General features: G+C 42.9%; 1 protein-coding gene across 2 annotated transcripts in view; it reads left to right on the forward strand.

Annotated features, from left to right (window-relative positions):
• Positions 1–13,232, forward strand: part of CUNH1orf21 (chromosome unknown C1orf21 homolog) — a 302,366-nt gene that overhangs the window by 279,785 nt on the left and 9,349 nt on the right. The gene's annotated exons all lie outside the window — the stretch shown is intronic.

Raw genomic sequence — 13,232 nt, forward strand, 5'->3', positions numbered from 1 at the left:
AATGAAGATCTAGTTAAGTCTGTATGTATAAATTTACTTCAAGGGCTTTATCTCTTGATGTCACAGCATGTCAATTTGACTCATGTCCTGAGTCGATGAGCCAGGGATCAGATGTTTGATTTTCATCTGGTGAAGAGAGTGACTTGGTGTCATGATGACCTGTAATGTCAGGCCCTGTACGAACATCTCTTGAAGAGACGGTTGGATCTCAATACAACCAGAGAACTCATTGTAATTTTGACACATGAGCTGATGTGACAGATTTTAACTTTCTGGCTGTGTGGTTAAAGACCTCCTCCAAATCTGTGATTGCTAAGTAAACCTAAGACTCTAAGTAAACCTAAGACACCATACAGTGTCCTTTGGCCTGCCCTGTGTGAGGGGCTCAAACATGTGTATTTCAGAAATGGGCTCATCTTTTATTATCATCCCATCAAACGATTTCTTGCTCTATGATAAATATACTCTGATCTTGCTTTTGCAAGCAACCACGTTCTTCATGACATCTCTTCTTACATGCCTTCTCCACGCTCTCCCATGCATATAGACAAATTAAAGCTATAATTACAAAGAGCAAGAATGTGACTCAGTCTTGTTTTGTTTTTATCCACACTGCTTTTATAGCTTTATGGAGAGGACTTTGTAGTCATCATGACAGTGGACTTGGTGTAGGAGCTACAGGCAAAGTGAGTGCTCTGGGCTGTAAGAGTCCTAGCATTCCCTGGCTAGGAAGAACCTGTAATACAGTCAGGAAAATCAATCAGATCACCTCCTGAGCCTCTGTTCATTTTGCTTTCCCTAAGAGATTTGGTTTCCAGAGATTTCTGGAAGTTTAACCACCAGGTTATTCAGCAAGCAGCAAGAGAAGATTTTGGGTTCTGAAACAATTGTCATGAATGCAAATAAAAGGCCCTGCCATTTCTCTGAGGGAAGCATGTCAGACACTCAGCAGTAGTATGGAGTGCCCGGGGAAGGGCTTTATCTTGGTACTGGACAAGGGAGGGAGCCCAAGGTAGCAGCAAAGTGGGATGGTGCTATACTCTTCCCCTTCTGCTATGCCTTCCCCTTACTCTTCTTTGACTTCTCCACTCCTTCCTCCCAGAGGTCTTTCCACTCTCTGACATCTGTGAGCATTGCTGCGGCCCTATAGAGAACACCCTGGAATGGACAGTGCCCATCTTGGCAGCTCCTCCTGTAATGTTTACAGAATATCTGAGAGAACTAGAAGCATTAAACATCTCCCTAAGGTTAAGACTTGGGTCTCACTTGTCTTTGTTTTCCTAGAACTTAGTAGAGGGTATAAGAAACACATTGATGAGTTGGTTCCATATCTTAGCTATGGTAAATAATGCTGCAGTAAACATAGTTGTGCTGGTAGCTTTTGTATGGTCTTGTTTGTGATCGTTTGGGTAAATGCCCAAAAGTAGGATTGCTGGGTCATAGGGGAGCTCTATGTGGAGTCTTTTGTGGAACCTCCATACTACTTTCCAAAGTGGTTTACAAGTTTACACTCCCACCAACAATGTAGTAAGGTTCCCTTCTGTCCACATCCCCTCCAGCATCTGTTGTTATTAGAGTTCTTGATTATAGCCATTCTAACTGGGGTGAGGTGGTATCTCAATGTTGTTTTGATTTGCATTTCTTTTATGGCTAGAAGGTTGAGCATTTCTTCATGTGTCTATTGGCCATCCTTCTTTCTTCTTCAGAGAAGTTTCTCTTTAAGTCTTTAGCCCACTTATTTATCGGACAGTTGTTTCTTTGAGGATTTGTTGTTGGGGGATTTAATTTTTTGAGTTCCAAGTATATATTAGATATGAGACCCTTGTCCGTTGTATGGCTAGTGAAAATCTTCTCCCAATCCGTAGGCTTTCTATTGATCTTGCTAGCTATGTCCTTTGCCATGCAGAAGCCCTGCAGCTTCATGCAATCCCATTTGTCTAACCTTTCTTTGTGTATGCCCCTCAGTAGATGAATGGATCAAAAAAATGTGATATTGATATATATATGTATATATATACATATATATGTATATATATATATGTATGTATTAATATATATATATATAGGCATTCTATGCCTCCATCATTTGTTAGGAAATGGTAAGACTTGGAAAAAATTCTATTAAGTGAAGTAAGCCAGGCCCAAAGAAACATAGGTCCCATGGTTTCCCTTATTTGCAATAACTAGTATATGTCTGGGACAAGTAGAAAAGGTCAAATGCTATGTACATATGACCATATAAGATGAAGTTAAGTGAAATGAACCCCAAGATAGGGACAGAAGTGGCTTTTTTCTTTCTTGTTATTGTTTCTAACGTATTTATAAGGTACCATGTGATTTTTTTGTTGTTGCTTTGTATGTTCCTTCCCCATGGTATAACCTGTTTTCACTGTATTTGATGTTGGTATAATTTGGGGAGGGGAAGGGAAAAAAACAAAATGTTTAGGGATACAGATTGACCCATTGTAATAATGAGATATGCAAGACACTATGTTGAAAAAAACAAACTTTACAATTTAGGGGGGGCGGGGGAGGTGGGAGGGAAGGAATGGTAGGGGAAAACAAAGGAGGAGGCAACAATGCTTGATAAGAAATGTACTCATTACCTTGCTCATGCAACTGTAACCTCTCTGTACAGTATTTTCACAATAAAAAAAAACTTATTTAAAAAAAAAGAGCTCAAAAAAACCATATTGATGAGTAAACAGTGCTGATTAAGCTTCAACTTAAAACAGAAGAATGAAGAGAATGCAGCTGTGATGGGGAAAGCCCCTGTGATAGTGGCTCAGTGTGGCAGGTGCTCTGACAACTCGGAGCACTATATTGAGTATACAGCAAGGGACACTGCCCGGACAGTGGATCCACAGGGGCTCAAGAGGCAGGCTGTTGCAAGAGGAAGAGTCTGAACCTCAAACCTGGACCAAACCGAACCACTGGCTTCAGTCATAGCTGTGTGGCCCAGGCTAATTGTACCAACTCTGATCCTCAGTTTCCTGACCAAAAATGTGGGTAATACTACGAACTTGGCACAGAAACTACAGAAAAGACACGTAGATTCTCTAGCACGGTGTTTCCTGTGTTGTAGGTGTTCTGTAGTGTATAGCTTTTATTTGGGTTGAAGTTGCCAGTCATACAACCAGATCATTTGTTCCAGAGGATTTGAGGAACTAAGACTGAAAGCTAAAATAGTAGTACTTGCCTAAGCAAGTGCCTTTCTGTGGTAGGAGTACCACCTTGTATGGGAGTTTTAGGATACTTCCAACTCATTTATCTGCCTCTTTGCTCTGTGGGTTAAACATGTTCAGGAGTCTTGTGAACATTTATAGAGCCATTAAATAACCTCTGTTGGCTTTTTGGCTGTTATTACAGAATGAGTCAGTGAGGCAGTGGCTTGGTACAGCTGTACCTCTACTATAATTTTCCTGTTTGGAAGATTGGGGGGGTACTGTTGGGATTTGAATCTGGCTTTGTGTGTCTTCAGCTATCACTCTATGACTTGAACCACTCAGCTAGCCCTTTTTGTTTGGGTTGATTTTCCCCAGGGAAGCCTGGACCTTGATCCTCCTATTTATACTTCCCACAATAGCTTGGAATACAAGTACACGACAACACACCTAGCTTTTTCTATTGAAATAGGGTCTCATGAACATTCTTGCCTGAGCTTTTCTGGAGCCACAGTCTTCCTAGTGTCAGTTTCCTATGTTCCTGGACAAATGTATGTACCCAGCTCTTGGTTGAATAGTTTCACTTAGCCAGGTGCCAGTGACTCATAGCTACTCAGGAGGCTGAGATCTGACTATCACAGCTCAAAGCCTGGAACTTTTTGCCCAACTAGCCTTAAATCACAATCTTCCCATTCTCCACCTCTTAAGTAGCTGGGATTGCAGGAGTGCCCCATCACACCTGGTAGAAGTTTCATTCCTTCTTAATTACTGTAGGGTTTGGTTGTTTTTTTTTCAAATTTGCTTTTCCAAGCCTTTAATAAAAATTCATCATTAAATGCCTCAAAAATACCTGCAATAACATCAACAACAAAAATACCTTTAATATTAGTAGCAATTTGGAATAGTAGCTCCCAACCAAAAAAAAACCACATAAATAATGACACTGTCCTCTTGATGCTGTCCTCTTTGATTCCTCTAATAGGTTAAACATGTTCTCTGAAAACAAATGACTCAGAGCCAGAGAAGGTGCAAAAGGAGGAATTAGAAAATAGAACTCTTGGCTTTAGGAAGCTTCTAATCTAGAACCATGACCTTTGGGTTAGAAAGCCCTGTATAGAGAGTATTTTATCCATTTACTCTCGACTTTTTCATCCTCCTTTGTAGCAAAGAATGAAATCTGCCATGTGCATCCATGGGTAAAGGATTGTGAGGCACATTACATTTGACACATTTCTTTCTTTTCCTATTGATCTTACCATTCATCAATGGTACAAGAGGGTTTTGTTATGAAAATTCCATATGCATGTGAAAAAGTTTACCCCCTCCATTGTTATTCAGGTAGCCCCCCTCTCTGCCCTTCCCCCTTTTTCAAACAATATTTGGTGAGTTTCATTATGTTGTCATTACTTTAGCATGCGTTTGTGTATTTGTGTGTGTGTTTGTGTGTGTGTGTGTATGTGTGCAATATACTTGATGCACTTCACTCCTCCGTTTTCTTTCCCCTCGCTACCCCCATGATCTCCCCTAGTCATCCTTTTATTATCTGTATTATCATTGTTACTATTATTATTACTGTCTCTAACATCATTTTAGGTCTAGATTCCACATGTGAGTGAAAACATACTATATTTACCTTTTGAGCTTGGCTTAACTTACTCAACATGATGGTCTCCAGCTCTATCCATTTTCCTGAAAATGACATAATTTTATTCTTCTTCTTTATGGCTGAATAATACTCTCTGATATATATACATATATATGTATGTGATATATATATGTATAAATATATATCACATTTTCTTGATCTATTCATCAGTTGTTATGCATCTAGGCTGATTCCATAGCTTGACTATTGTCAGTAGTTCTATATATGTCTTCAGATTTTTTTTCAGGGGGGGGAGGGTCTGGTCGTGGGGCCTGAACTCTGGGCCTGGGCACTGTCCTTCAGCTCTTCAGCTTAAGGCTAGCATTCTACCACTTGAGCCACAGTGCCACTTCTGGCTTTTTTCTTTTTGCTTATGTGGTGCTGAGGAATCGAACCCAGGGCCTCATGCATCCAAGGCAAGCGCTCTACCACTGGAACCTTCCCAGCCTGTGTCTTCAGGTTTTTACTTGGAGATCTTGTGTTATTTCTGAGATACTTTATTTCCCTCTTTGAAATTCTGTTGTGTGGAGACCTAACCCACTCCAATCCTAGAGAAAGCATTCTTGCATCTGACACTTCTGGACTGCCTGCACTTCAATACCGTTAAATCAAGGGAACCAAAATATTGTAAACCCACACCTTCAAAATGGATTGCTGGAGGTTTGGACCTGTGTAATCATGTCCTGACTCCCTTCTGAGTTCTTAACACATTGTAAGCAAACCCAAGGAGCCAGGTGAGCATCCTGACTCAGTGTCTACATTACTAATAAGTTGGGGAATTCCCAGATGCAGAACAAGAACTAGTTTGCAATATATTTGCAACCCTGAAAACATCAAAAGGATTTGTTGTCAAAATATATAAAAGGGTATTATTAATATAAACTAGTAGAAACCCTCTACTAAACTTTTGTGAATACATCCCTGAAATTCTCCTACACCTGTACAGCTTTCTGTGTTCCACAGCAAAAAGGACACTGGCATCCTAAGTGTCCACCAGGAGAGAAATAAAGAAAAGCATCTGTATTCTTACAATGCAGTCAATGCAGCAGTTTCAAAAATAAAATGAACCACAAGGCTAGCCCACATAGGAAAGTCCATGAGACTCTTACCTCAATTAGCCAACAAAAAGCTAGAAATGAAGCTGGGAATCAAATGCCAGAGCACCAAGTGAAAAAGCTGAGGGAGGGGCTGGGAAGGTGGCTCAGTGGTAGAGCGCTTGCCTTGATGCATGAGGCCCTGGGTTCGATTCCTTAGCACCACATAAGCAAAAATAAATAAGCTGGAAGTGGCGCTGTGGCTCAAGTGGTAGAGTGCTAGCCTTGAGCTGAAGAGCTGAGGGACAGTGCCCAGGCCCAGAGTTCAGGCCCTATGACCAAACCCCCCCCCCCAAAAAAAAAAAAAGAAAAAGAAAAAGCTGAGGGACAGCTTTGAGGTCCTCAGTTCAAGCCCTGTACTGGCATCAAAAGAGAGAGAGACAGAGACAGAGAGAGAGGGAGAGAGAGAGAGAGAGTAAGGGAAGTAAAAGAAGAAAGGAAGGAAGGAAGGGAGGAAGGAAGGAAGGAAGGAAGGAAGGAAGGAAGGAAGGAAGGAAGGAAGGAAGGAAGGAAGGAAAGAAGGAAAGAAAGAAGGAAAGAATCAGTCAGACATACATATTTAGCACAGTGAAAAATTTCAAGGTATTTACTAAATGAACAGGAATATACAAAAACAATGGTATATAAATTTAAAACACAAAAATACCATGACATATTGCTTATATGTTTACATTCAATAAATATTTATTAATAACACCACTTATCAATCAGCCCCTGATAGACACACAACACTTAGGCAAGGACATAAAGATGCATTAGTGTATTTGGTTTTATATGATTCATTTAGAAATGGTAGGTATTTATATCTGTAATATATTTATTCATACACAGATATAAGCACAGTATATTTGATATAGTGTCAATATAAATGTTACAGGATCTAAAATAAATGCCCAGTGGTAGGGTATGTATTTACCATGCCTGAAATCTGGGTTCAGGTCCTAACACCAAATGGATTTAATAAGTTGACAGGACAAACCTCAACACTATAACCGTTGCTAGGTGTGGGGATGGAACATAGGGCTGAAAGAGTAATTTCATTTCTTAGGTGGGAGAGTCGAGGCTAGAAGCAGATGTTACAAGATATTGCTAGTTCTTATGTCTAAGCTGTGGGAATATAATGTTTGTTTTATTCTATATGCTTTTCTTTTCTTTTCTTTTCTTTTCTTTTGGGTCCGGTCATGGGGCCTGAACTCTGGGCCTGGGCGCTGTCCCTCAGCTCTTCAGCTCAAGACTAGCGCTCTACCACTTGAGCCACAGCGCCACTTCTGGCTTTTTTCTTTTTGCTTATGTGGTGCTGAGGAATGGAACCCAGGGCCTCAGGCATGCAAGGCAAGCGCTCTACCACTGTGCCACCTTCCCATCCCCTCTCTATGCTTTTCTTTAATGCACATTTTTGAAGCATTTCGGGCTTTATTATCTTTTTTGTGCAAAGTGGTTTCCATTCAACATGTCAATACATAAGTACATTGCATCTTGATCAATATCACTCTTTCCATCATTCCCCCCCCCACCTCTCCCAAGGTCATACATCCCCTTAAGTTACTTGGTTCTATAACTAATATACGCTTCTCAAACTCAAAAGAAGTCTATGAAAATAGGAACATACTGAAGACAGTCAAGTGGACAAAAAGCAAATTATATAGCAGTCACTGGCCTTGCTCATTCCTTCCATTGCATCCTGGTCAGCCTGTGCAGCAGGGACATTCACCTGTGGGCAGAGGGCCATGCTGTAAGTCACCTGAAACTCTCCTCTTGTAGTAGAGTTCATTCGAACCTGCTCCTAATTCTAAGCACTCTTGAAGTCCTGGCCACAGATGCACCGGGACTCCTTGACCCCTATGACCCAATCTATTACCTCTCATGTGTCCTCCAGGCCTCCCTCCATTGCCAACCTCCCCAAGTGCTCATTCCCAGGAAGCATGCTAGATCCATCAGCCAGGGACTGTCTCAGGATCCACAGTGAAGTCTCATGGACCCTGTTTGTCTTGCTCTTCTGGGGTCCACACAGTCTGACCACCTTAGCCATGTCCTGGAAGAAGAATGAAGCCAAGTGAAGGTGCTGTCCCCAGCCCTGGACCCAGGATACCTCACTCCTTGCTGCCCATAGGACCTCTCTCCCTCCTAGCTGGTTAGCTCACTCAATGTTCTCTGCCTTCTATAGTTTGTTGTAAGAGACAGAGCTACCACTCCCCTCCACCTCCACCTGGAATAAGAACAGTTTTTATATGCTTCTAGAGCTGGGGGAAGGGGAACTAAAGATTTTGCAGCATGAATTATATGAACTTTTCTGGGCCCTGGTGGCTCATACCTATAATCATAGCTACTCAGGAGGTTGAGACCCGAGGATCACAGCCAGCCTGAGCAAGAAAGTTTATGACTCTTATTTCCAATGAACCAGAGCAAAGAAAAACAAACAAAAACAGAAGTGGAGGTGTGGCTCAAGTGGTAGAGTATCAGCAAAATGGCTCAAGGATGGCACACAGGCCCTGAGTTCAAGCTCCAGCACCAGCACACACACACACACACACACACACACACACACACACACACACACACACACATTTATATGAAATTCAAATCTCAGCTTCCACAAGTAGTTTAATTTCATTTGTTCACTTTTATCTATGCTGCTTCCATGTTTACAAGTACAGAGTTGAGTTACAGTGGAGCCTATCTGGATCTCAAAGCCTAATATACTTACCCTCTGACCTTTCCCAGAGGAAGTCTGCCCATCCCTGCTCTAGGGTGCCATTTCAATACAACCTTCTTCCTGCTCCTTCCTCTTGTGAGAAAGCGGGTCATCCATGTCATCTGAGTGCAAAATCAGCTAAACTTTGAGCAATCTGTGCCTCAATGCTTCTAAAGTACCCTCCTTATTCTTTGGGTGGAGCAGAGACTCTGGTATAAGAAACAGTTCATGGGGGGTTGAAGCTGTTTAGTGAATACTTAGTCTCACTTGGAAATGAAAAGCTCAATGGACTGTGACCGTTGTCACTGCTGTTATTAACACAATGATCAGTCCTGCGTATGGCCTGAGAAACAGTCCAGGCTGCCACACCCCACTGTTCATCCCCAACCAGACTTTCTCCAGAGGAAATAATAATAATGCACGAGTCTAATTAGAATAAAGCTCATTAGAGATGGAGGCAGCCGTTAATGCCTCGATTGATTTTTCTAATGAAGTAAGGCGGGGGAGGAGACTTTAATAGGGCAGCTAATTATTTTTGCTTTTCTTCAGTATTTCTAACACATTTAAAAACTCTTGTTACAAAATGGTTACTGGACTGTAAATGCATGCCAGTGAGGCTAGAAAGCAGGCGGTCACGAGAGGTTCTGACATTTCCAGCCAGGGAAGGGGCAGAAGGTGGCTTCCAGCTCCACAGTCCTTCCTTCCTTCCTCAGTCACCACCTCCTTGCTTTTGTTCTGGATCTGGTTAGGAGTTTGCAGATGCTCTACCCTAGGATGTGTTTATCCCGGTTCAGGAATGTCCTGAATTCCCACAGAAGCCTAGATCTGAGGTTCTTCTGGGGGAGGACCAGATTGGAAACCAAGTTGTGAGCTGGGCAGAAAAGAAAAAAATATCCAATCTGGGCCCTAGTAGCTCATACCTGTAATCCCAGCCTCCTGAGATCTGAAGATCGAGATTCCAAGCTATCCCAGAGAATTAAAGTCTGAGAAATTTGTAACTTCAATTAACCACCAAAAAGCCAACAGTGGAGCTGTGACTCAGTGGTTAAGTGCCAGCCTCAAGTAAAAAAGCTAAGGGACAGTGCCCTGTCCCTGAGTTCATGCCTAACATTAAAAAAAAATTAAATCTCTAATCCTTTAACATGGAAACAACAACAATCACAACAACGAATCTTTACCCTTGGACGGTAGAAAAACATATGTTCTGAGTTGACATAATTGTTTGAATTTCCAGGAAAATAGTAACACAGATCACTGAAGAAGGCATGCATGTTCATGGGCAGAGAGGAGAATAATCAAAACGTCATGGTAGGCAAGAGCCCCTGGGGTGTTTTGAGACTGGAACACAGGCCCATGTGGTTCTTTCAAACAAGCCTGCCTTGTTGGTGACCCTGGGAGTTTCCATTCTTGCTGCTTACCAGGCCTTATGGGCTCTTATAATATGTCTTATAATATGTACAGGGGTGGGATTGTGACAAATAAAGTGTCTTCACAAAGGCTTCCATTTGGGGTGCCCTTGAAATGGGGGGAAGGGAAGGGCAGCCTTCAGCTGAGAGGGTTGCTGTGAATCTCCCAAGCTTGCTCCCTTCCTCCCTTCCTGCCTTCTGACAGCTGAAGGTTTTAAGATTCTCTTTTTAGCAATTCTTTAACAATTTAAATGAGACATGAAGTCATCTTACTGAAGCGAACTCCCCAGCCTACCCATCAGGATGAGGGTTGAAATATGGGCCCAGATGATGTTGACACAGAGCCCCTCCCACGCCTGTCCCTTGCAGGGGGGGGTCACTAAGGGCTGCACTGCACCCCCACTTAGCTTCAGTGTGTTGTGATTTCAGAGGCTTTGTTGCCAAAATATTTGGTTCTCAGAGCTGCTGCTGACAGGTGATGATAACAAAAGTAAGACTGACTTGAATTGCAATTTTGTTATCAAATCGGTACAGTCAGAAGGAAAAAGCCCAGGGCTAACTGTGGGCTTGGGCTGCTCTGGAGTTTACCCAGGGGTAACAAGGCTACACTCCTACACCCCCTCCCCAGCGCCTGCAGGGTTCACATGAATAATAAATGAAATGATGTCTGCAAAGCAACCAAATGCATTTTCCCCTCCTCCTTGTAGCAATTATAGTATTTTAGAGGAACAAATGCTTGGGAAATGAAAGAAAGCTATGGAGTCCTATGCTCATGCAGGGGGTTTGTGGGGTAGGGAAACGTTCTTGGGGTAACAGTAAACTTAGAAGGTCTAAACAGTTCTTTGGCTACACAATCCTGCAGCTCCACTGACACTGTGTTATTAGTGAGTACAATGATTCTCATGTCTGTCTGTCTGTCTGTCATTGCATTCATTCAAGTTCTTCATGGCAGAGATGCCCTCTCAATGCCATGTTGGCTAGTTGAGGCTGAATTGAGAGTTGAGGCCCCATTGAGACCTAAGAAGGGAAGGAAGCATGAAGTCCTGAGTTCAATCCTCAGTTCCCACTAAGAGGGAAAAGATTATTTTAAAAATAATTTAAAAATATTTGGAGCCTGGTGTGGAGCACATTGCCTGTAATCCCAGCTATTATGGAGGTGGACACAGGAGGATAAAAGGTCTAAGGGCAGCCTAAGTAAATGTGAGAGGTCCTATCTGGAAAAAAAATTAAAAGCAGGAGTAGGGTATTTCTCAAGTGGTATAATGAACACTTGCCTAGAAAGCTCTGCTCAGCTTCCAATCCCACTACCCCATAAAGAAAGAAGAGGAGGAGGAGCAATGAAAGGAAGAGGAGGAGCAGGAGGAACAGGAGGAGGAAAGGGGAGGGGGCGGACCTGAGTTTTAGGCACAGAAATGCATCTAGGAACAAGAGTGAGTTCATTCTGCCTAGGCCACAGGGCTGAAACAGGTGGAATGTTCTGTGATACCTGTCAGGTCACAGTTCTGGCCACCATCCTCACTCACCTTAATCTACAAGGAGGGAGCTCCCTGCCCCCTGGCAGGCCCCTGAACAAACCCAGGACTGCTGATCACAAGAGTTACAAGAACAGTCCTATTAGTAATCTCAGCAGCTGATACTTGCCGACTACCTGCCAGACTATGGCTTTTCCCCTTTAATCTGATCATAACCCAGTGAGACAGATCGCCGTGATCCCAGGAAACCAAAAGCCTGATTTTGTGCCCTTGCCTCACTTACTTTTCTAATAAAAATGCCTCAAAAACTCCACGCAAGCCGGGCGCTGGTGGCTCACGCCTGTAATCCTAGCTACTCAGGAGGCTGAGATCTGAGGATCGCGGTTCAAAGCCAGCCCGGGCAGGAGAGACTGTGAGACTCCTATCTCCAATAAACCACCAGAAAACCGGAAGTGGCGCTGTAGCTCAAGTGGTAGAGCGCTCGCCTTGAGCTGAAGAGCTGAGGGACAGCGCCCAGGCCCAGAGTTCAAGCCCCACGGCCGACAATAAAAAAAAAAAAAACTCCACACACCCCAGGCTTTCCTCTCCAGCCCAACATCCAGTGTCCATTGGGCAAGTCTATTCCTGAACTCTGTGAATTGAGGATAAGTGGAGAGAGTGTAGCTTGCTGTTACGGTATTATGTTGATATGCTTGTGTATGCCCCATTGCCCACCCTGAAGAATGAACTCCAGTTGTCAGGGACCTTGAAGCCTTCCTTTCCAGCTCTCCTCAGTGGGAGGGCTCAGTGCTTCCTGAGTGGTCTAGCCAAAGCCAGAGATGGCATCACTTGAGCAGTGTCACCAGGAGTGATGATCACCTGCACACTCCTCTCCAGAACATTGGTCATTACCCACTTTCCCTGCCTGAGAGAGATATTAATGCAGCAAGTGAGTACCTGCGATTATAAAATTGAACCATCAAGCCTGGCTAGAAAGTCTGTTTTTATAGAGGAATTTGTCTCCTCTGAAATGAGAACACGTTTATATTTAGAAAGAAAAAAAAAGTTGAGCATATTATTTGAGTGATATGGGTGGGCTTGGCAAAGGTAGGGGAGTACAATGGAAGGGGTGACATTGGTCGAGATGCATTGTACTTATAAGCTGCTTTGTTGAATGGAAACTTCTTGTACAACTAAAGATTTTTTCATCAAAGACTGGAAGGAAGGAATGAAGGAAAAGAAGGAGGGAGGGGGCAGGGAAAAGATGGACACCTGCAGGATGCAGGCATAATAATATACTTGGCTTTTATAAGGTCCTGATCTTTGACATTGTAATGCCATGGGAAGGTACCTTTGTCCCTTTCTCTGGGATTTCCACACCAAGAAAGTTAAGTGTTTTGAGGCAGACAAGCGATAATGACTAAAGAAGCCTAAAACCTAGTCCCAACTGTGTCTTCATGGGTTTAGAACCCGGTGGAGAAAGGATAAAATGTGTACAAAGCAACCATTTCCCACCATCTTTAAGACTTTCCAATGGCTTTGCTAAGAAGTACTTCAAAACATCTTCCTAGTGATCCATAGTGACCAGACACAGTCCCCAGTATAACACCAAATCCTTCTTCGGTGTTTTCTTAGAGTTTAGTAAACCTGAGACCTTCCTGGATTGCACACCTTCTCTCTGTCAGGCAAAGGGTCCGAGCTGTAGGAATAGCAGCAGAGAGTGATTTGCCCACTCTGCCTGGCGAGACATTGATCTCCAGAATGTACTGTCCATTTGGTC

The sequence above is a fragment of the Dipodomys merriami genome, unplaced genomic scaffold, assembly GCF_024711535.1.
Source record: "Dipodomys merriami isolate MVZ:Mamm:240054 unplaced genomic scaffold, mDipMer1.0.p SCAF_24, whole genome shotgun sequence".
Lineage (NCBI taxonomy): Eukaryota > Metazoa > Chordata > Mammalia > Rodentia > Heteromyidae > Dipodomys > Dipodomys merriami.